This window comes from Physeter macrocephalus, chromosome 6 (genome assembly GCF_002837175.3).
Source record: "Physeter macrocephalus isolate SW-GA chromosome 6, ASM283717v5, whole genome shotgun sequence".
Taxonomy (NCBI): Eukaryota; Metazoa; Chordata; class Mammalia; order Artiodactyla; family Physeteridae; genus Physeter; species Physeter macrocephalus.
Genome location: NC_041219.1, coordinates 95,715,069 through 95,739,911, shown reverse-complemented (window position 1 = coordinate 95,739,911; position 24,843 = coordinate 95,715,069). Strand labels below are relative to the sequence as shown.

General features: G+C 40.4%; 1 protein-coding gene and 1 non-coding gene across 3 annotated transcripts in view; both read right to left on the bottom strand.

Annotated features, from left to right (window-relative positions):
- Positions 1–24,843, bottom strand: part of PRICKLE1 (prickle planar cell polarity protein 1) — a 108,375-nt gene that overhangs the window by 47,300 nt on the left and 36,232 nt on the right. The gene's annotated exons all lie outside the window — the stretch shown is intronic.
- Positions 24,402–24,474, bottom strand: TRNAN-GUU (transfer RNA asparagine (anticodon GUU)). Its single transcript has one exon. It is a non-coding gene; the product is annotated as a tRNA-Asn (tRNA).

The window sequence follows — 24,843 nt, the reverse complement described above, 5'->3', positions numbered from 1 at the left end:
GTGAGCCCGTTATGTATCCACCCTAGTTAAAATTGCACCCAGCTCTCTCTCTGCCCCTCACTTCTCATCTCTTTCTGCCGAGTTATTTTTCTTCATAGCTCCCAGCCCCATCTCACAGACTGTTGTTTTGTTTGGCCCCTGCCCCCAACACCACTAGAATGTAAGCTCCACCAGCCAAGGATTTCTGTCAATTTTGTTCACTGATGTAGCTGCAGGACCTGGTGCATAGTAGGTACTCAATTAATATGCGTTACATAAATGGATATAAGCAACCGTGCTGGACACTGCGATATAAAGAGGAACAACAGCTGCTTTTAGCCCTGAAGCAACTCACTACTCCCTCTATTTAAATATATACTGTCAATCCTTTCCTCATTTTTATGTCTCTCTTAAAGCTTTAGTGTGTCTCTTTTAAAAAATTATTACACAATAAAACATGGATATAATCTCACTGTATATTAGTGAGCTATTCGATTTCATATATACAGTAGCCCCAAGACTACAACCATTCCAATATTTATTTGTTGTCTTTAAAAATCCTTTGAGGCATCTTCATGGCAATAAAATAGTCCAACAGTTGTTTGGTATACAAATATATCCCCAAATCATGAAACATTAATGATCTAATAAAAGCAATTAGTTTCAGGTTGCAGCAAATGAAACAATGTCTTCCATTCTGGAATTATAGATCCTTTTATTTTCTGCATTTCATATTTTCCTTTGTGTGTGCTGGGAGACTATTAAATCCCCCACCAGACAGAACTCTTATCTCATGGTTACTCAGTGGAAGAAGAATGATCATTATTTTTTTTTCTGAATTTCTTGCCAGTGTTCTTATAAGAAATAGACATCCAAATACGGCTTAATTTTTTTTACAAGAGAATGATTGAATGCAGACCAACAAAAATGCCTTGGGAAACTCACTGGCTGATGAGCTAAAATTAAATCTGAACAATTTTATCTATTATACATTGTCAAATTGAAAGATCCACATTATCAAAAATGAAAACAAAGTTTCTTTGCCCATCCTGGCCTATTCCACTTTTCAAGTTTCTTTTTTAAAATTTCATTTCATTGAAATTATACAAACACATACTTTAAAAATCAAACAATTCTAAAAGGCTTTTTTTGAAAAATAGCAGTCCCCTCCTGGGCCTCCCTCTCCCCTTTTCTGCTTCCCAAAGGCAGCCAAGTTCATCGCTTTTTATTGATCCTTTTACTATTTATCTCTACTTCTCTAGATAGTGCAGAGATATTAATTCTTTGATTTTTCTTTTTTAAAAATGTATTATCTATTAACTCCTACCCTCACTCTATCTCACGCACCCTTTCATGGGAGGTAAACCTGTCGAAACCTCGCATCCCTGATATTACCATGACCTACCCTTAACTTCAAATGATACTTTGATGGACTAGTGAATTCTAAGCCCAAACTGATTTCTCCAGAGAATTTTGAAGGCACCACTCTGATGTCTTTTAGCTGCCAGCGTTGCCATTCTGATTCTTCATCCTTTACATGAAACCTGTTTTTCTACACTTTCTGAAAGGTTGTAGGACCTTTTATATTCTTAGCATTCTAAAATTACCTGATGATGTGCCTTCATATTGAGTCTATTTTCATACACTGGACAGGGTATTTGGTGGGCCTTTCAATCCAGAAATTCATTTCCTTCAGTTCAGGAAAATTTATGGAATGATTTCTTTGATAATATTCTCCCCTCCACTTTCTCCTCCTATTTAGATGTTGGCTCCCTGGAACTGACTTCCCATTTTCTCATCTTCTCTCTCATATTTTGCATTTCTTAGTGCTTTCATTTTACTTTCTAGGAGATTTTCTATTATTGTAGCTTCCAAGGCTTCTAGGGGATGGTTTTTCATTTCTTATTTTTAATTTCCAAGAGTTGCTTTGTTTGCCCATGAAGGTTCCTTTTTGTAGCATTCTGTTCTTGTTTATTGGGTACACTATCTTCTCCTTTCTCAGACAATGCTAATTTTATATATATATATATTTTTTTTTCTTTTTCTTTTTTTTTAAGTGTTCTTCTCCCTGGGTAGTATCTATTCTATTGGTACTCTCTCTCTCTCTGTGTTCATTTCATATTAGATATTTCTTCCAATGTCTTCCAGACATTCTTCCAATGTCTGATGATCCTTGGCTATCTGTTCATATTTCAGAGTGAGACACTAAAAATTTGATTGGACGCTGTCTGTTTTTGGGAGAATGGGGTCAGGGGAAGGGAGCTTTTTGACTCTGTCTTCACTCTAGACTAAGATAATACAGGAACCCCCAAAGTCGGTATCTCTAGTTTTGTTTCATCTTTTGCCCACTTTTGGCTAACCAGATTCTCCAGAGAACACTTCCCATCTCCTGCCTACAGGATGATACTCAGCTGAATGATGTGGAAGGCAAGTTGAGGCATGTTACCTGACTCCTCTGGTTTTGGTTAGGGATCCCTGTATGGTCAGGCCACCCAAGATGCCTGTTCTCTTGCTCTCTGTACAGCCCCTGCTTGACCAGTGCCTGCTTTAGCTACACGCTACTCGCATGACTGACCTTCCTACATACTTGCCCCAGGCCCAAAGCTAATGATTGTTCTAGCTTTAGATCAGAACTCTTCACTATACTTATCAAAGGGGTGGTGAGGGCTGTGCCCCTCTGCTAGCTTCCTGGTAACCAATGAGCCAACCTGTTGTCAATTCCCATTATAACTGGTAATCTCCCATGTCCCCTGGGAGCAAAGGCTGCCACCACGTCCTGTCCTCTGTCCACTGCACACAGTGGGTGTCACTCCAGGACCTTGCTTCAGACATGTAAGCTCCCCCTGTCCATTAAACCACTGATGTCCCTGCTGCTGACTCCGGGCTCTTTCTTCACTCTTGAAGCTGGGTAAGTGCAGGTCTAGTGGGCCTGTGGGGTGCAGCCCGACAGCCCCTCCCTCAGTTGTGCTTGGTGTCTCACAGGCTAGAGAGGCTTGTTCTACTCTCCCAAGGGTAAACCTTCTTGAGCCTTTTGGGACGTCTACGGTATAACTCAGGTTGCATCTCAACTTTCTCTAGTTCTAGATTAGGATCTGCTCCCTTGAGTCTTCTAAGTCAGTTACCAATTACAGTCATACCTCAGTATCCACGGGGGATTGGTTCCAGGATCCCCCCATAGAATGTTCAAGTCCCTTTATAGCCCACCCTCTGTATGCGAGAATGCAGAACCCACGGGTACAGAGGGTGACTGTATCCTGCTTCCAGCCTCCAAGATGTGTTATTTTCTTCTTTCCCATTCTCATCTTTGTGGGTTATCTCCTTTTAAAAAGTAATTTATTTACTGTCATCTTAGTGAAATTCTGAAAGAGGACAGAGCTAAATGTGCATATTCAATCTGCCGTCTTTAACCAGAGGTCCCTATTTCATTTTTTCCATGGGCTTATTTTTAAGGCCATCCTCGAATACCCGTCTCACTGCCTCCTCCCAGCTCAAGGTCACCTTGCAACTCTTAAGTCCCGAGTTTGAAGGAAAAGGAAAGGAATTTCTGTTGATAAAAGGCAAATGTGTCCTTACTGGACACTGAACAAAAAGAGTGGGGACTTTAGTAGTCTGAAAGGTGTTTCTCTGCATAACAGATGGGTTTCTTTCTGCACATCAGATGGACATGAATTTCTAGAGCACAAAGGAGGAACTAAAAGGTCTCAGGATGTCTCTTCTAGATTTGAGTTCGTAATTCTAAAAATAAGAGAATTAAAAACCCAGCCTAGTATAATGCCATCATTTCATAAGCAAGAAAACTGATTTTACTTTAAAGTTAGCTAAATTAAAAGCATCAGAAATTTTTAAGGACAGATATCTTGATAGCACTATGACTGCTTGCCTGCTAACAAGGACAACTTTTTATACCCTGGAGAATTTCTCATGTTTTTCAACTGATGTGCCTTTCCCTAATAAGCACAAACAATAAATATATGACATGCTGAAATCCATATGTTGTGGATTTATTTTTTAACAAAGCAAAGTTATTTAAGTTTTGACACAACAACAGCTGTCAACTTAATTTTAAAATGTTAAAAATAGCTCAGTGGTCCTTAATTTTTCTATATTTGTCCTTGCATCTGTCTTCCAATTTTAAAATGAAAACACTCTTGAATTTACCCATATAAAAGTTATGAGATGAATTTTAATCCCATTTTTATTTAAAACTGAACTGTATTCTATATTAGCATCTAGTCAAATTGATCCTGAAATTTATTTGGCAATATGTACTCATTGAGGCAAGAATAATACATCTTATATTTCTAAAAAAAAAAAAAAAACAAACCTAGCAACAATATCCCTACAGCCTTCCAATAAACTGTAAATTGCGCTTATTGACAAGATAATCTTGGAGCCTTGGTTCACACAGCAGCTTTGCAACTAGCTAGCTGTGCCACCTCCCTGTGCCTCTATTTCCTATTCTCTAAAATGGGGGCAATAATAGCACCTACAGCATAACGGTGCTGATGTGGGCAATAAAAATGATAATTCATATAAAGTAGCATGTCTTCCATGAGAGGCACTGTAGCTTCATAATGGATAATTCTCTGCTTTATTTAGGAAAGTCAGACCTGAAATGTTGAAAGAATGGCTACTTTATTTCTCCCTCATGTACATAACCCTCGACAGTAATCACTGTCATCTTTAATACTGAAAAATGTCTTCAACATGACCAATTCTTAAATAGCACTCAGGGAACTAAACTACTGCCTCCCCTGTGTTTTTTTTGTTTGTTTGTTTGGTTGGGTTTTTTTGGCTGCACCACGTGGCAGGCAGGATCTTAGTACCCTGACCAGGGATCGAATCCACACCCCTGCGGCGGAAGTAGAGAGTCTTAACCACTGGACCGCCAGGGAAGTCCCTCCACTGTGTTGTTAATAGACATTTACTGAATTTTTAGCTCTAGCTTTAGAGTTTTACCAAAGAAAAGGGATACTTCAAGACTTCTGTGGCTTAATGTACTTGATCAACTCCAACCCCTTCGCTGATCTTGGTGAGTGAACACTGATCAGTGCCGGTGATGGTAACAAAACAGCATTCTGACACTTAGTAAAAAGGTCTATTCTTTTGATTAATCCACAGCTGGATGAACATTGACACAAGACTGCTTTACAGAATTCTAGACCAGTGATGGGGTAGGTGAGGGAACACCTCTAGAAATGGTTAGCTAAAAGGAGTGGGGGGATGTTGGGCAGTTTGAAAACAAAGCAGAACTTTCCTGTGGCTTTGAATGTTTTAATCCAGTGTTTACTTTACTTAGCAATTCAAATAACATTAAAGGCAGACCTATGTGTTTAGCAGCATAGGCATGTGCTTTTAAAAACAGTTGAGAGGGGATTCCCCGGTGCAGTGGTTGGGAGCCCGCCTGCCGATGCAGGGGACACGGGTTCGTGCCGCGGTCCGGGAAGATCCCACATGCCGCCGAGCGGCTAGGCCCGTAAGCCATGGCCGCTGAGCCTGCGCGTCCGGAGCCTGTGCTCCGCAACGGGAGAGGCCACAACAGTGAGAGGCCCGTGTACCGCAAAAAAAAAAAAAAAAAAAAAAGAAAAGAAAAACAGTTGAGAAATACTGCTCTAAACCAGAATTTCTCAATCTTCTTTGTCCCGATCAGGATGCGTAGCAGTCACCAGGATGGTGTATTTCAACCCACAGCCCTCCCTCCCCTGCAGTTCTGATATGGCACACCCTTCCAGCAACCACTGCTTATGTAACGTAACCACACACCCCATTTTGATTTGTAAAATCTTAGTTTGTGCCTCCTTTCCACATACAATTATTGACGGCACCCTCTTTCAACCTCTCAAGTGTTCAGGTTTGGACAAAAAATGATAAGGTCACTGTATACCTGTGAGTCCCCAGATCTATGGTGGATCTGGAGTCCTGGAAGTAAGAGAGTTATATGGAATCTGCACAGGAGAACAGATGATTCCCCCAATACACCCTGGCAACCGAACCGCTCACCATGTTTTTCCGACATAACCAACCTAACATGTGGAAAAGAAAGATGCAGGGCCTTGGTGGACAACATACATCAGAAGAATATTAAGAGACAGTGGACTGTGCAGAAGGACAGTCCTGAGTTAGAATGCCAGCTCTCCCATTTAGTAATTTCCTGATGGGGGGGCATGTCATTTCATTCTCTCTTAGCCTCATTTTCCTCCACTATGCAATGGAAATGTAAAATTTCCTTCACCAAGTTGCAATGGGGATTAAATGAGATGATGCATGAAAAGTGCTTAGTGCAATGGGGAGATTCAGTGAACAAGATCCATGCCAAATAGTCCTTTACATTGTTTTAATTTGATTAAGGCTTCACTTTAGTTTGTGTTATCTGTATAACCTAACAATACACTTTTTTAAAAAATTAATTAATTTATTTATTTATTTATTTTTGGCTGTGTTGGGTCTTCGTTTCTGTGCGAGGGCTTTCTCTAGTTGCGGCAAGCGGGGGCCACTCTTCATCACGGTGCGCGGGCCTCTCACTGCCTCTCTTGTTGCGGAGCACAGGCTCCAGACGTGCAGGCTCAGTAGTTGTGGCTCACGGGCCTAGTTGCTCCGCAGCATGTGGGATCTTCCCAGACCAGGGCTCGAACCCGTGTCTCCTGCACTGGCAGGCAGATTCTCAACCACTGCGCCACCAGGGAAGCCCAACAATACACTTTTAATTCAAAAGGTTTTGAACTTAAGAAAAAGTTCTTTAATTTAGGCAGAGCCTCAAACTGTCGATTGAATTTGGTTGGTTAGCAATACAGTGAGGTATTGCAAATCAGAATGTAAGTGTCAAATAAATTTCACTATATGCACAATCTGAATCAGATGTAATGTCATGTTTGGTAGTGTGTGCTTACATCTACTGATACAAGGATAAATGAGTTAATCTAGGCAATTTATATTGTATTAATACAAATGTTGATTATATAATTGAAAGTCAAAAGAGTGATGGCAAAGAAACTTTAAAACCTTATTTTGAGGAACATTATATTTCTTTACTACTTACATAGTTAATGGATGAAGAGAAATACTTTTAAAACCACAATGTATTTCAATTTCAAGACAGCTAGGAAGGGAATACAGTTAAAAGTGATTAACAGTAGAAATTAACCAATCAGTTAAAATTCAGAAGAAATGGTCTGCTGCAATCTGTCCCATTTCTCCCAGCACTGAGAATGTCTCCTATGAAGACACTAGCTGTATAAACCAACAGTGAAGAGTGAGACAACTACCCTCAGAACAACCCAATTTGGTTTTAATTATCTAAATACTTCAAATGAAATCAGGGGTTTTTTAGGACTGCCATTTTCTACTTTGCTTGTACAACTAGAATAATGTGGAATTAAATGACTACAGTCCATTTGCAATAGAACCAGATCAAAGCAGACAAGTTTTACTGAGTTTTACTCAGATAATTCAGGCTATATCTTGGCCTTGAAATTTGCAAGTTTGGTATTGTAAACCCTGGTTTCTAAATTATACCACATCACAGTCCATAGAATTACCACCTAATGTGACAAGAGAAAGTATATTTATCTGACAATGTATCTTGTTTTAATAAATGTAGCCAACAGTCAAAAAATACCCTAAAAATTTGAAAATGAGAGCCATGTACATCTGGCGGGGTTTGGGACTTGGCCACATTAATGCTCCTTTCCTTTGCACCTCCTGAGGCACTTTGCTGTGGAAACCCACCACTGTACCAAGTGAGTTTTATTACTTTGGTGGCTGAGCAAAGTTTTCTTTTTTTCCATTAGCAAACAGAATCTTTCTCTAAAGCAAGACACTGGCAAAGTTATTTTTAAAGTGGATATATTACATAAATTTGATCTTAAGGGATCTAGGAATTTTCAGTGAACTCTCATGAAGAAAGCAATGCTTTCTTTGTGCTACTCCACCTGTTTTATCCTTAACCACTTTAATATAAAGACTGCCCATGTCCCAAAGCAGTTCACGTTAGTTGAAAGGTGATTCTAAAAGAGGTTTTGGGTTTTTTTTTTAAAGTTCTTTTTAAACTTGGAGCAGGCATTTAAAGGTTAATCAAGTTGCCCATTTTCTGAATTACCCTCTAGCCCAATTGATGCAGGGGCACCTCTTGAATTGTGAACAGGACACAGGGATCTAGGTCTTTTAATGGCTACTTTACAAAAAGGTCACCTGGTAAATATTTCAATAAACTCTTTTTCACACCAGTGCATCTGTTCCCAACCTGTGTGAAACAATAGGCTGATACTAACCACCTTTCTTGAGTCTTCAAACCACCAAGAAAGGAAAGAAAGAAGACGGGTGGAAGCAATGGATTTTCATATGCATGTCTTTCACATCCTCAGGGTTTCAGATGGCTCAAGGAATGCCCAATTATAAATACGAACCCTCCTGGTGTACTAAAGGGTAAAAATCTGGGGGTCACATTACGTAGTACAGGTGGAAATACATCTTACAAACACAGTCAAAACAGGTGATCTGTATAAACCTGCAACTTTTATCTATCTGCAAACTTAACCAAACTTATCCCATGCTTAAATGAAATTAAACCTTGTCAGCCACAAAGTTCAGGATAAAGATCTTGGATGTCAGGGACTTCCCTGGTGGCGCAGTGGTTAAGAATCCACCTGCCAACGCAGGGGGCACGGTTTCGATCCCTGGTCTGGGAAGATCCCACATGCCACGGAGCAAGTAAGCCCATGCGCCACAACTACTGAAGCCCGTGCACTCTAGGGCCCGCGTGCTGCAACTACTGAAGCCCGCGGGACTAGAGCCAGTGCTCTGCAATAAGAAAAGCCACCACAATGTGGCCCGTGCACCACAACGAAGAGTAGACCCCGCTCACCCCAGCTAGAGAAAGCCCGCGCACAGCAACAAGACCCAATGCAGCCAAAATAAAAATTAAAAAAAAAAAAAGAAAAAAAAAAGATTTTGGATGTCAAACATAGCATTCTGAAGCAAGTTTTTATTAACTAGGCATTTTGTAAATAACATTTATCTTCAAAGTACCAAATACTTTTAAAACCACAATGTATTTCAATTTCAAGACAGTTAGGAAGGGAATACAGTACTCATTCCCAGGTAAATAGTAAGTGCTTAGGAACAACAATTCAACAATGTTGAATTAATTTATGACCCTAAACATTCTTTCCTCTGAAATATATTTTAACACTTTAATTGAATTGACCATGGCTTCATTGAGCTAATAAAAGGCACTTCCGGGCTTCCCTGGTGGCGCAGTGGTTGAGAGTCCACCTGCCAATGCAGGGGACACGGGTTCGTGCCCCGGTCCGGGAAGGTCCCACATGCCACGGAGCGGCTGGGCCCGTGAGCCATGGCCACTGAGCCTGCGCGTCTGGAGCCTGTGCTCCGCAACGGGAGATGCCACAAGAGTGAGAGACCCGCATACCACAAAAAAAAAAAAAAAAAAAAAAAAAAAAAAAAAGGCACTTCCTATCTTTAAGCTAATTTTATTTCCATTAAAATGGCCTTTGCAACACAGGTAATTTGAAACAGCAAGCACACCTATAATACAGCAGCTTTACAAAGTGTTGTTTTGTATAGAATGTGTGATTATGAAAATCAAGGCTATTCTGAAACACTGCAAATAACAGAAAAACAAAGAACCAGTAAGTGCAAGCACCTGAATTTTAGTCATGTAATCCTTTTTAAATTAATTTTTTTCCTACTAACCCAATAGTAAAGTTTTCCTGAAATAAAGACCAAAGTTAAATTATTGAGTAAAAATTGTTGTAATAATTACTGTTTAAATTTTTCACATTTACCTTAAAGTTCTTCTTTATTAGTTATGATCCTTTGTAGAAGAAATGTTTGTTTGGAAGACAGTAAGGCACAGTGGTTAAGGACATGGGTTCTAGAATCATCAAGACTTGGTCCACATGGCAGCTCTGTCACTCACTAGCTGTGCCACCTCCCTGGGCCTCCATTTCCTATTCCCTAAAGCAGGGACAATAATGGCACCTACATCAATAGCACCAATAAAAATGATAATTCATATAAAGCACCATGCCTGCTACACAGTAAGTGCTCAACAGATGTTAAATGTCACTATTACGAATGGACCAAAGACCATCTCAATGGGCAAGGAAGGAATGAATGCCTTTTCCCAAGAAATCCGTGTGTTTTCCTGCCTAGAGGGTAGTGAGAGGTTCCGTGGTTGAGAAACAGAGAGTGCAAGTGCAAAATCGTGGACAGAGAGGTCTGCAGGGTGGGCTGGAACCACTCTGCAAGGGCCTTGCATGAGAACTCCGGTGAAGGGTGATCCATTGGCATGTTGTAGCAGGGCCAGGCCATGAGCAGATTGCCCTTCAGAACAGTGACCATGGCTGCAGTGTGGAAAATGGTTCAGAGGAATGAAGAAAGAAGCCTAGGCAGAAAGACCAGTTGGGAAGCTGTCAGAACAGTGACCATGGCTGCAGTGTGGAAAATGGTTCAGAGGAATGAAGAAAGAAGCCTAGGCAGAAAGACCAGTTGGGAAGCTGTTAAATAATCACAGTGCCTTAAGCGTGGCAATGAAAATTGCCTAAGAGGAAGGCTTAGATTTGAGGGTGAGTTCCCAGGAAGGCACAATAGTCTATGGTGCTTGACTGTTACAGGGGCCATTGTGAGATGGCCTTGTCAAGGACAATGTGTCCAATATCAAACTGTGGACCAGCACTATCTCTACACATTCAGATGATTAAGCAGTTAAGAAAGGAGAAGTGAGGAAGTCAGATTGGGTCACTGGGAAAGGGTAGAATTTAAGGGTGTGTTTTCCTAAAGGAAAACTGCCTCCTTCTCTCTTCCTTCCAACCCAAGATGCAACTCAAGATTCACTTAGCAGGCAACAAGCACTACTGGAGGCCCCATCTCATGACCAGGACACCTTGTCATGAGAAGACTTTACTGGGAGCCCACGAAGACATGGCATGCAGAGGGCACTTAATAAACGGCGTGTCTGTGAATTTGATAAGCAGGAAGTGAATAAAACAGTGGACTGGGTCTCAAAATTACCTGAATCTACTGAACTCCTGTGTTTTGATATTTTTCACTTATAAAATCCATGAAGACATGGCATGCAGAGGGCACTTAATAAACGGTGTGTCTGTGAATTTGATAAGCAGGAAGTGAATAAAACAGTGGACTGGGTCTCAAAATTACCTGAATCTACTGAACTCCTGTGTTTTGATATTTTTCATTTATAAAATGGAGATGAGGGTTTCCCTGGTGGCGCGGTGGTTGCGCGTCCGCCTGCCGATGCAGGGGAACCGGGTTTGAGCTGTGGTCTGGGAAGATCCCACATGCTGCGGAGCAGCTAAGCTCATGCGTCACAACTACTGAGCCTGCGATCCTGAGCCCACGAGCCACAACCACTGAGCCCGCGTGCCACAACTGCTGAAGCCCACATGCCTAGAACCTGTGCTCCACAACAGGAGAAGCCACTGCAATGAGAAGCCTGTGACAAAGAGGGGCCCCCGCTCGCCGCAACTAGATAAAGCCTGCGTGCAGCAACGAAGACCCAGTGCAACCAAAAATAAATAAATTTATAAAATGGAGATAAAAATGTTAGGAATTAGAGAAAGAAAATTTTTAAAATAAGCAAGACCTGATCAAGAAGTATTGAGGTTGGAAAGGAGTAACTACCCAAGTTCTGTATCTAATGATAAGCAATCTATTAAAAATTTTATATATACTCTATACTCTTTAATATCTCTCTAAAGTTTTATTTTGTATCTTTTTGCCATAAAGCAATTAAACAAATAAAATGAAGTGCAAGCTTTCTCAAATTTACATGGGAAAGCTAAATTTGTATGGAAGTCTTACTGTGGAAAAAAGTATATTTAAGGAAAGTTTTGAGAAAAACTTCTTAAGTTTAAGAAAAACTGAATATTTGCAAGAAGTCTTCATATTTATAAAGATAAGAACATAATACTTATGGCCTGGTTTTACAGTTGCCTTTAAACATTATTTCATAATAAAACATTAATATTTTAAAGATCTTAGGTATTAGGAAAAAGTTAAATGTATTAAATTTAAATTGCCAGAAATTTTTATATTCTATCAATCAGGCAGAATTTGATGTAATTAGAAATGTTTGGAATATAAACAGTGAGACTCCATTTGATATTCTCACAGCGGCTCAAAAAATACCCACTGACATACCTATTAGAATGGCCAAAATTCAGAACACTGACAACACCAAATGCTGGTGAAGATGTGGAGCAATAAGAACTCTCATTCTGGGCTTCCCTGGTGACGCAGTGGTTGAGAGTCCGCCTGCCAATGCAGGGGACACGGGTTCGTGCCCCGGTCCGGGAAGATCCTGCATGCCGCGGACCGGCTGGGCCCATGAGCCATGGCCGCTGAGCCTGCGCGTCCGGAGCCTGTGCTCCGCAACGGGAGAGGCCACAACAGTGAGAGGCCCGCGTGCCGCAAAAAAAAAATAAAATAAAATAAAAAAGAACTCTCATTCATTGCTGGTAGGAATGCAAAATGGAAATGGTACAGCCACTTTGAAAGGCAATTTGGTGGTTTCTTACAAAACTAAACATACTCTTACCATACGATTCAGCAATCACACTCCTTGGTATTTACCCAAAGGAGTTGAAAACTTATGTTTACAGAAATATGGATGTTTATAGCAGCTTTATTCATAATTGCCAAAACTTGAAAGCAACTAAGATGTCCTTCAATAGGTAAGTGGGTAAATAAACTGCAGTACATCCAGATAATAGAATATTCAGCATAGAATATTCTCTAAAAGAATAATAGACTATTCTCTAAAAGAGAGAAGGTATGAAGCCATGAAAAGGCATGGTGGAAACCTAAATCATATTCCTAGGTGAAAGAAACCAATCAGAAAAGGCTACATACTGTATGATTCCAACAATACGACATTCAGGGAAAGAAGACAGTAAAAAGATGAGTGGTTGCCAGAAGTTGGGGGAAGGTGGAGCACAGACGACCTTTAGGGCAGAGACAATACTCTGTATACTACAATGATAAATACAGGTCGTCGTATCCCATACAATATACAACACTATGAATGAACTGTATGTAATGTAAACTATGGGCTTTAGGTGATTATGCTGCATCAATGTAGGTTCATCAATTGTAACTAACGTACCACTGCAGTGAGGGATGCTGATCGCGGGGGAGGCCGTGCACATGGCGGGGCAGGAGGTATGTGGGAAATCTCTGTACCTTCCTCTCAGTTTTGCTGTGAACCTAAAACTGTACTAAAAAAATTTTCTTTTAATCTGTTGAGTGTGAAAAAAATCAAGAAATAATCATCACATACCTAATATGTAGGTGTACGACGAGCATGTGAATGAGCTGTGCTAGCTAATTTTTTAAGGACTGCACAGCCCTCCAGCATCATAGTTAGAAAACAGTCCTTGTAGCCTCTCAAATAAATCTTCATGTGAAAACCAAAAGATGGCTCTTTGCCTCTGAAGTACCACCACTAAGGGAAGCTTCCCTTGAAAGCAGCCCCTCTTCCTCTGTACTTTTTTTTTTAAAGAATGGATGTGTCAGATTTAGAACTTCTGCTCTGTGGCACTACACACAGAAACACTTATAAAATTACACTAAAAAATGGCAGGTTCTTTTTTTAATTAGGAAAAATTTCTAGTCCTTCAAAACTAGATATTTTGCTTTGATTTTATTTGTAATCAAAATATTTCTCTGGAAGCATTTTCTGTAGCCTTAATTACTCAATTAAACATGTTCCTATGTGACTTTTACGTCGCCACTGCATGATAATCCTGCAGACGGCAAAGATTTAATATGGAATTAAACTAAGCTATTAATTATATACACAAGTTAAAAGAAATCTAAATGAATGACCTCTAAAAAAGGTTTCTCATACTTGTCTACTTACCTGGGAGATACAAGAGTCAAGCTAGAAACAGAGTAAGGATGAAGTGCTTGTACTTTGCTACTTGTTTTTATGAAATAAAATACTAGCCTTTTATTTAAAATGCCACCATAGGATAAAAATGTGATTCTTACAGAAGTCAGGTCATCTCAGATCTACTGCTACTATATCCGATCGAAAATTGAAAACTATCCCAAGCTAGTAAGACATGGTGTACTTTCATGTACGTTGAACTGAGAGGCAGACAGCGAAGTCTGTAAAAGATGATTTTCACTGAAGACTCATGTTAAAGTGAATAAATGGAGAACCTTTTTTTTTGCAATCAGGTGGCAAAGATGGGAAACATTCACTGCAAGTTAGGAATAAAAGAGTTATGTAAGTATTTTTATCTTGGATGGTTATCTCCTCTGAAGGGAAGACAAAGCAACTAAATAATAATCCAAAATGTATAAATAGTAGAGTCTTACATAACATTATCTTCGGGGACTAAAAATTCTTTTTTTGGTAGTTCTGAATACCATTCCATTGAAAGTCAGTCTTCTCTTCTCCCCTCACTCATAAGGGGAAAAATCCAGCTTGGAGTTTCTGTTCATGGAGGTAGGGTTTGGATCAAATTCATTAGATCCAAAATTAGGAAAAAGGAAGACTCTGTCAAGCTGGATTAAATTATGGATTTTTATTTCTGCTTCTTCCATTGGTAGACAATGTAATTCATTATTTTAAATGAAACACTGACAGAGAACCTGAAACTCTTTATTTTATACTTTAGAAATGCCATGAATCATTCCCCTAAATTATATTGAAGTCACTGTTTAGTGACTTGCTAACTTCCCTAGTCAAACATAAGCTCTCTTTTTGAATCGTCATTTTCTTTACTACTCCCCTGGGGAAACGGAAGAGAGTTCAGCAACTCCTGAAGGTTCCTGACTTTTTCCCTAAGAGTCCCTGAGACACTAGAGAAAAGTGCAAAAGGCAAAAACCTTGAATGAGCAAGGAAGGTTTCACGGAGGATATACTGGCCAAGTGACACAAAAAATTAAGTATATTTTGTCCAGTTAATATTACAAGAAAAGCACAACCTAGTTCATCAAAAATATGCCTTATCGCTAAACATCCTAAGGCTTTGTTTTTAACGTACGATAAATAGTGTTAAAACAGTGGTACCTTTCCACCAATGATAGATCAAATACTCTGGATCTCTGATAAATGATCTTTTAGTCTCACAACCTCTTCCCCCTTCACATCATGTAGTTTTACAAAGATAAATCAGAAAGGTTTAAAAAACTATATACTGTTAACCTTTTCCATTTCATGACTGTCTACAAGCAATGACCGAGAAAGCATATGTGTTTTAATTCAGGAGGAAGAATAATGCTGAGTCCAACTCTTAACCCCTTACAATTCACATAAAACGTGAAAATTCAGAGCCAACTTTACAGACAACTTAAAGCTAATTTTGATTTATAGAGCTAATTTTGATTTATTTGAATATAGTTGACGTGATATTTTTGATTCAATGTAAAATGAGCAACGGTTAATAATCAGACGCATATCTTTCTCTGCAAGGAGGATGATAACATAATGAGAAACAAAAGCATTATTTTTTTCTTCTTCATTTATTTATAACATATTTCTCATTTAAAAATTTCTGTTCTTGGGCTTCTCTGTTAGCACAGTGGTTAAGAATCCCCCTGCCAATGCAGGGGACACAGGTTTGAACCCTGTTCCGGGAAGATCCCATATGCCATGGAGCAACTAACCCCGTGCACCACAACTACTGAGCCTGCGCTCTAGAGCCTTCGAGCCACAGCTACTGAAGCCTGCGTGGCTAGAGCCTGTGCTCCGCAACGAAAAGGAGCCCCCGCTCACCACAACTAGAGGAAGCCTGTGCGCAGCAACGAAGACCAAACGCAGCCAAAAAAAAAAAAGAATTTCCATTCCCAGCATTTCTACTTCTAGCAGTAAATCCTAAGGAAGTAATCAGAGATGTGCAAAAAAGATTTATGTACAGGGTGTTCCAAGAGTAATTTTTAATACTGAAAAATAAGAAGTACCTTGAAGATTCAACATTATGGGGCTGATTAAGAATTAGTTAAATAATTATATTCAAGTGGTATAAAATTGTGCAGCTATAAAAATGATGCTATATAACCAGTGCTGTCCAACAGAAATAGAGTGTGAATGATATCTGTAACTTTAAATTTACCAGTAGGTGCATGAAAAAAGGTTTTAAAAAAGTGAAATTAATTTTATTACTAGATCTTATTTAACCTAATATTTCAACAGGTAATCAATATAAAAATTAATAATGAGGCATTTTCCCTTTTTTCATACTTCCTCTGGAATTTGATGTGTTTTTTTGTAGTTACAGCACATCCTAATTCTAACTAGCCACAATTCTAGTGCTCAGCACCCCATGCTGCTGTGGTGACAGTACTGAACAGTGCAGTTACAGACAATATTTAGATCTAGAAGGTAGTTAATAATGTATGAAAATTTTAAAACAGATTATATGACATATCTATAGTATGATTCTAATCGTATGTTTTAAAAATTTATGAACAGGAGAAAAAAGCATAGGAGGGTATATGCCGAAATGCTCACAGTATTATTCTAGGAAGCAGGATTATAGTTATTTTCTTGTTTTCTTTTTTCTCTTCTGTATCTTCTAAATGTTTGAAAATAAACCTGTATTATTTTGAATTTATAAATGATTCTGTTAACATGCTCCAATCAGCACTGATGAGATTTGTGATGACCTTAGACATTCAACTCTTTCTAAGAATCTGATCCCTGAAAAGTAACTGTATTTATTTTGTTTTTCATACAAGTGAATACAAATTTCATTGTCCTTAGAGAATAATTCACCACTATGTACAAGATTTATATTTTGAGCATAAGCCCTAACATTTGCCCCCCTAAATGTAGTGTGTGTATTTACAGTATAAGAACTGCGAGTAAATTATTTCATTGCCTGTTAAATAACCATTTTAAGTCTAGACAAAAATCATAAATAGGGCTTCCCTGGTGGCGCAGTGGTTGAGAGTCCGCCTGCCGATGCAGGGGACGCGGGTTCGTGCCCCGGTCCTGGAAGATCGCACATGCCGCGGAGCGGCTGGGCCCGTGAGCCGTGGCCACTGGGCCTGCGCGTCCGGAGCCTGTGCTCCGCAATGGGAGAGGCCACAACAGTGAGAGGCCCGCGTACCGAAAAAAAAAAAAAATCATAAATAGCCATTATTTATAAAGTTTCCATTCAAGGTACTCGGGAAATTGTATAATAAATAGGCAATGTGACCCACACCTCCTCGTACCCCCAAACCACACACAAAAAAGAGAGAAAATATATAAAATTGTCAAAGATGCTAAATACAGACAAAATCCACTTTAAAAAAGTGAGACTAAACTAAAATGACTGTTGCATGCTCGGCATCCACCTTCAAGCAGCAGAGAGCTTACTCTGCTGACCCTCTTCATCACTGCAGCCCACCCTCCCAAACCCCACACAAAAGGCTCTTAAGACAAACCAGCCTATATTTCCTCTTCAACCATCTCTTCTCAATATTCCCCATCACGAGCTCTGCACTGTCTAGCTCTCTGGCAGTCCTCATTTTACCCTCAACAAAATTCCCGTGACCCTTAAGGACGTCCAGAAAACGTCTGACATTAATTTATTTTACTGATAAATATTTACTGAGTTCCTACTTACTGCATTAAAGTGGGGCTTATATCAGCTAGGAGAAATACACAAAAACATAAAAATACAAAAATAATTTTAAATGGTGGTAAGGAAAATAAGGGAAAAGAAGAGAGCGCTATGGAAGAAGATAATAGATTGGGGCTTGGGGCAGGAGCAGGGTGGTTGTCAGGAAAGCCCTCTCCAATGACAAAGGACAAACCCACTGATGCTGAGGCCTGATGGATGGAGAGGGAAAAAGCAGGAAGAAGTGCCTTCCTGAAGATGTGCGTGTCCCAGCCCCAGGTGGATGGGAGCCCAGGTAAATTCAGGAATCCAGCGTTGGCTGGGTTAGGGTTAGGGAGTGCAAGAAGGCTGGAGCCACTCCAGCCCGTGGGAGTCTAGCAGAGGGGCCAGTGTGTAAGCATGGTCATTATTCGTATTAACAACGACAGCAATAGATAAAATATAAGCGTTTTTGACAAGCTAGGCACATGCTAAGAACTTTACACACAATCATGGACTAATTCCTCACAGCAGCCGTTTGAGATGGGGATGATGGAGCACTTGTGAGGTTAGAACCTTGTCTGAGGTGACATACTTGTAGAGGGCAGGGCAGGGGTCTGCTGACACAGCATCCTCTCGGATGAACTGCCTCTCCTTCCAAGTTTTGCACCCTGATCCATTGTCTCCAGAGTTATGGGCAAAGGCAGAGTTTTGTGAAAGAGGATACTGGAAAAAAAACAAAGAAACTGAGATTTCTGTTCCTAGAAGGAGAAACCTATCTTATGGACAGGAAAGACCAAATTCACTCATGTCTAAACCACAGAGGAAGGACAAAGAAAAATATATGTAGCACGCTATAGTAGATATCTGCAGGTTTTGTCTTCCTGACACGTTATTTTCATTTTTTTCTAGTAAAAACTATTTTCTTTGGGCAGCTCTCCCTCCCCTACTCTCAGTCTACAGTGGCTTTGGTAGGGCAGACCCTACCCCTGGCTTGAGGGCTGAGAACATGACTCTTCACACCTAGGCAACTGGAACATTTCATTCCCTTGGCCAGTTTGAGGCTCAGAGATGGTACATGACTGATGGCATATGAGCTCGATCTGGGACTTTCCTGAATGATTGAGAAAGATGTAAGGTCACAGATGCTGGTGTGCACATTGCCTCCATATTGGACGATACTGCCTGAGAATGAAGCCAGTAAGGAGAAAAACGTGCCTGGAGATGAAGAGGTAAGAGTCCTTATGAATCACTGAGCACAGGATTCAAACAAACTAGAAGCAAGATGTACTCCTAGACTTTGCAGCTGAGTATACCAACAAGCTCTCTTTCTCTGAGAAGCCATTTTGAGTTGGATGTTTCAACCAAAAAAGACCTACTGTGGATTAGAGTCAGAGCAGACTGGAGGGAAATGAGGGCCAGAGTAAGGCCAGTATTAGCCAAAATGGCAGAAAAGTGGCCATTATATGACCACTGAGAAAGCAGACACTCAGATGCTTGCAGTAAAACTGCTCCTCCTCCTTGGAGGCAGGCAGCCAACCAACTGGAAAGCACAACTTTGAGATGCAGCTGCAAACAGCCAGCAGTCGAGAAAGAGTTACTGGCTGCTTGAGGTGTGCCAGACTCCGCGCTGGGTGCAGGAGTATGTTGATGAACAAGACACAGTCCCTTTCCCCCTTGGAGTTCATAGCAACTCCAGAGGGAAAAGGAAGGAAGCACAGGTGAGCATGCCTACATCATAATTTACCTACAAACTGAACACAGTGCAGTAAAAACAGCACCTGATTAAAAAGAAAGTCTTGGTTCTCTGGTCTAGACATAAACATCGTCCACTGAACTCTATAATGAAAGGCTTGAAAGTGCAGAGGCCAAAAGACAGGGAGACCTGGAAGATGAGAGACCAGCCCTGGTAGAAGCAGCAGCTATGGGCAGAAAGGCTTAGTTAGAACCAGAACTGCAGGAATCTAAGTGAACTCTGGTCTGTTTCCAGAAATAAAGTTGCTAAAGAAAGAAATCAATCTAGGAACTGAGCACAGAACGTCAGGGGGGACACCGCAAAGAGCCAAGGTGAAAAAATGCCTCCAGCTGCTACAAAAGGACATGAACCCTGTAAGACTTTTCTGGCCTTTACCACCATAGCTCTCAGTAGCTCATCTCTCCTCCTGACCAATTACTGTATTTCCCTGAGCAATTCTACATCCGGCTCCCTCCTCAGTGAGGAGGATCCAGGGCCCCAGAACTTACCAGGAGCACCTGGCTTCTGGGTTCCTACATTCCTGTGTGTCCAGCCTTCAAACGGGGCCTCTTCCCAACTCGCTGTGCAGATGTGTAGGTTTTTCACCCTACTTGCTATGAAGACTCATTAAGTTTCATGCCCAAATCACAGGTTTAATTCATATTTAGTGGAGGTGAATGCTCTTAAATTAATTGTTAGGAAAAACTACATGTAGTCCACCTAAAGAGTTATTTTCGTTCTTCTCCAGTGTTATATTTACAAGATCTCAACATAAAGATCCCATCTGGGTGTTGCTAAATAAAACGCCTCACTCCACACAAATACGCCTCCTGAATTACCTGTTTTGTGTTAACTGGGACCTGAGGGGAGACTATTCTTGAATAAATGCACCAAGGAACAAAAACCAAAACCCAGTAATAATAGACCAAGTCAAACGGACTTAAATACCAGCTCTGATGATTTGAGCAGTCATTTAACCATCACATTGATTCACTTATGCAACAAATTTACAGTGAGTGTTTACTGTGTATCAGACAGTGATCTAGGCTTTGGGGATAAAGCGGGAACGAGACATTTTCTGAATATTTTGTATGTACTGAGTACCAAACTATGCTCTCCTCCTTCGTGGAGATAAATCCATCTTTCCTTCCTACTTTATTGACTCTGCCCAGGATATACTCTTAAAAATGGCATGTCCATGTCAAGACTCAGTTGTTCAAAGAAGCGTTCATTCAACAAAAGCAGTCTTGTAACAGTAATACTAAAAAAAAATAAAAATAAAAAAAAAAGGTCTTCCCTGGTGGCGCAGTGGTTGAGAGTCCGCCTGCCGATGCAGGGGACGCGGGTTCGTGCCCCGGTCCGGGAAGATCCCACATGCCGCGGAGCAGCTGGGCCCGTGAGCCATGGCCGCTGAGCCTGCGCATCCGGAGCCTGTGCTCCGCAACGGGAGAGACCACAACAGTGAGAGGCCCGCGTACCGCAAAATTAAAAAAAAACAAACCCCACAACAAACACAAAAAACCTTTAAGATCATCTAATTCAACCCATCATCTACAGATGACAAACCTGAGGCAAAGTAAGTTAAGGGTACTTCCCCAAGGTGGTCCCTATCATTAGTGCTGAAACAAGTATTAAATCTCCTGGTTTTTCATCCAGTGCTTTCTTCTGCACCATCCAATACGGTGGCCACTAGCCCCACGTGGCTATTTAAGTTTAAATTTAGAATTAAAAATTCAGTTCCTCAGCTGCACTACCTCCATTTCAAGTGCTCAACAGCCACATAAGCTAGTGGCTCTTGTATTGGGCAGCGAAGAAAAGAGACTATTTCCATCATTGCAGAAAGTTCATTGGACAGTGCTGTGGGGTCTAAAACACACTGCTTGCGTTATTCCAGCTCAGCACTTCTCAAACTTTAATAGGCAGAGTACTCAATCTGTGGGGATCATGTACAAATGCTGATGCTGATACAGTATAGGTCGGGATGGGGCCTGACATTATACAATCCTCATGAGCTTCCGTCCACAGAACGGCCCTGGGTCTGAGGACCACACTTGGGAGTATGGAGTGTCAAGGTTCTGGTTCAATACTGCAGTTAATACCTCAAGAGTTAGTGTCCTAACAGTTTAATGTGTATGATGTTTTTGTCTGCCCCATGAGATTTTAAGCTGCTTAAGATAGAGCACCGCATCTTATACTTCCCATCCCTCATCATGACTGCACAGCATAGGGATAGACCAGGAGTAAGTTTTCCTATCTATAAGTGCATTATATTTGGTGCAAGTTACTGCAGTGCTACACATAAACGCATACACATAAACAGTTTCTTTCCTTTTTTTTTTTTTTTTTTTTGGCCACACCGCACGGCTTGTGGGATCTTAGTTCCCTGACCAGGGACTGAACCCAGGCCCTCAACAGTGAGAGCACGGAGTCCTAGCCACTGGGCTGTAAGGAAATTCCCTCTTTTTCTTTTTAAAAGACACCAGGTCTTTGATCTAACCATTCATTGCCTTTAATTTCCCAAAAGTCAGACCCTGGTAGCTGTACTATGTCAACTTCAAGAAAACATATAGGAATTAATTGTATTTAATGCCTTTAAAATGAATTGTGAATTTTACTAAAGCATACATATTTAAAATAATTTTTAAATAGTTGAGAAAAAATATATAAGGCATATTTGATAGCTGAATGGATGCTAAATAGTCTCCTGAAAGTACAACTGAATATCCAAGTTCTCTCTAAAATTAGAAAATGATTAAAATATTTACAAAAATAATACAATCAGAAATTTTATCTGTGTCTTTAAATTACTGTGGCCTTATTTCCTAGCCTGGAAACACAGAGCACCCTTTCTTAATGGGACAGCTGACAGCTGTCTTGGTATGAACAGGCACTTCTATAATTCTTGTCATAGTTTTCCATCAGCAATTTCCATTTTCCTAGAAATTTCAGTGATTACTATATGTAGTCAGTTATTAATTAAGAACTTTGCATTAGGTTTAAGAGTTCAATCACTTTTGTATCTAAAAGTCACATATTTATGCATTAAGCTTTTAAAGAAATGAGTCCTTTGTGCCTTTCTAAATGTATTCCTTATAAAGCAACAAGAAAAAAAAAGTTTTATTAATGCACAAGACTGAAAGAAATGTCAAGTATGCTAGAGCTCTGGTTTTGATTTTGGACTTCAGAGAAAGTAAAAGAAGCAGTGGAACAGAAAAGCCCTTTAATTACAATCCAATGTCCTAGAGAAGACTATCTGCTATCTCTTCCAGTTGGCATTTGAGCCGGTGTGAAGAAAATCAACTGCGATGAGTACAACACAAAATCATCCCACCTCGTCAAGATAATCAGGAATTACACTGTGAGGAGGTCATGAACCTCCCTGGTTTTGTTTAAGACCTTGGACACATTAAAAGATGGAAATGTTTCAAGAGCTAAATCAATAAATTTATTTATGCTACACAACCTAAGCCAATAAAAGTTTGTGCTAAGATTCCTCAAACTCCCACTTCATTTTGGGGAGGGTAACTAAATGAGCATTTTTTCCCCTGTAGGAGGAGAGTAGACTGCTCTCTGGAAGGAAGATGGCAGCAGTATGATGGTTGACAGTTTGAATCTGGAGTTACTGGCTGCATACAAATTCTCCGCTCAGCCTCCTCATCATGTCAGCCTTGGGAAAATTAGCTATCTCTTTAAGACTCAGTTTCTTCATCTGTAAAATGGGAATGAGAATAGGATTGCTGGCAGCATTTAATGCAATACTGATCATATGGCACGTGACACAGTAAATAAGTATGTAGCACACAGTAAGCTTTAAATGAACCTTAATTATTTTTACTAGATCTGAAAAGGATCTATCATAGCTCAGTGGCCATGAAATATTTTCCTTCACTTTCATCAAGCTCCTTTAAGACCTCTTACTTTGTGTTTGTATCTAGAAATCTTCCCTTAAAATATAAAAAATATCTATTTATGAGAGAAAGAAAAGACGTATTGGGGGATTTGTTTTTTCAAAACAAGTATGTTATCTGCTCACCTGGAAATGCTCTATAGCCCCTATTCAGAGAGAAAATGATTCAAAGACACTGAAGTACAACCTCAATAAATACAGTATCAATATCCAGATTGAGTAAGTAACATTTGATACACTCCTCTAGAAGAAAACTTTCAGTCATGGGGTTGCTGAAGTGAGGTCCAAGTAGCTCAGAACGAAGTAGAAGTAGACAAATACATAATTTATGTTGCATAGGGGAAAAATTTGACTTAGTTCACACAGAGGACTGTTTTTGTCCTTCAGTATCTAGTCTGGTTGTTGCCTACACAAGAATCATGTCAACTCCTCTCTTTTCCTATTGAGCGCAGAACTGACTGAGAAAGAACAAGAACCGTTCTCCTCATCAGGGACAAGAGACAGTGGTCCCAGTAACAATCACTCGGGCTGGCCAAGCTCCCATCATCAGCCAAAGAAAGGGCTTGTGTATCAGCACAGTCAGGTGAGAAGGGGTCTGATGTGCACACTCCCTGAATCAGGGTGACCTTTCTCTGAAGGGAGGGCAGTGGACATATTCCCATTTAAGATGTTTATGACAGTGCTAGTCAGTAACAGAATCCAGGCCCCTCCAGTCATAGGGTGCGGGGCAGGGGGCCTGGAGCAAGGAAGAGAAACAGGCTTGACACTGCACATGTGCATAGCATTGTCCCATCTACAAAGTCATAACAGAACTCACTTGACCGTGGTCGTCATGAGGTTGGTACAGTTATTTTATCTTGTCAAGAAATGAAGGTCTGAGGGGAAGATGGCATGCCCAAGAAAACCAGCAACGTGGCAGAGGTAGGAACTCCATCCATGTCATTCTGTGGGCAGAGGGCGAGAAAAGGGGTGTGGGGAGGGAAGCACTGAGAACTCGGCTGTGGCAGCACTAGGTTTCACCAAGGTGTGGTTCTTGTGGCCTTTGGTTTTATTTTCTACACTGTCAAAGCAAGTAAGGTTATAAAACTAGGGTTTTATATAATTTTTCATAGTATCATCAAATATTTAATCTCTATTCAAAATTTTCAATCTGTTTTTCAATTTCTTTTTGTTTTTTGGCTGCGCCACTTGGCTTGCGGGATCTTAGTTCCCAGACCAGGGGTTGAACCTGGGCCCTCAGCAGTAACAGTGCAGAGTCCTAACCACTGGACCACCAGGGAATTCCCTAAAATGCTTTAATAGCAGCTTTTTCCTCACCAAACCAGGATCCGAACAAAGTGGTACACTGCGTTTGGTCACTAGGTCTCTTTAGACCTTTTAGACTAGAATAGTGTCCCCATCATTTCTTTAAATCACACTGGCTTTCTGAAGCATCACAACTGTTGTCTTCTAGAAGGGCCACATTCTGGATTTGGTTGTTTCCTTACATCGTCTTTTAACATATTCTGCTAGCCCCTCTATTTCCTGTAACCCGTGTCAGGTTTGATTGGATTCTTGGAAAGAATATTTCACTGGTGGTGGTACGTATCACATTGTTTCACATTGCTCACCTTGCTTCCTATTGTTTCACATCAAGAAACATATAAGGG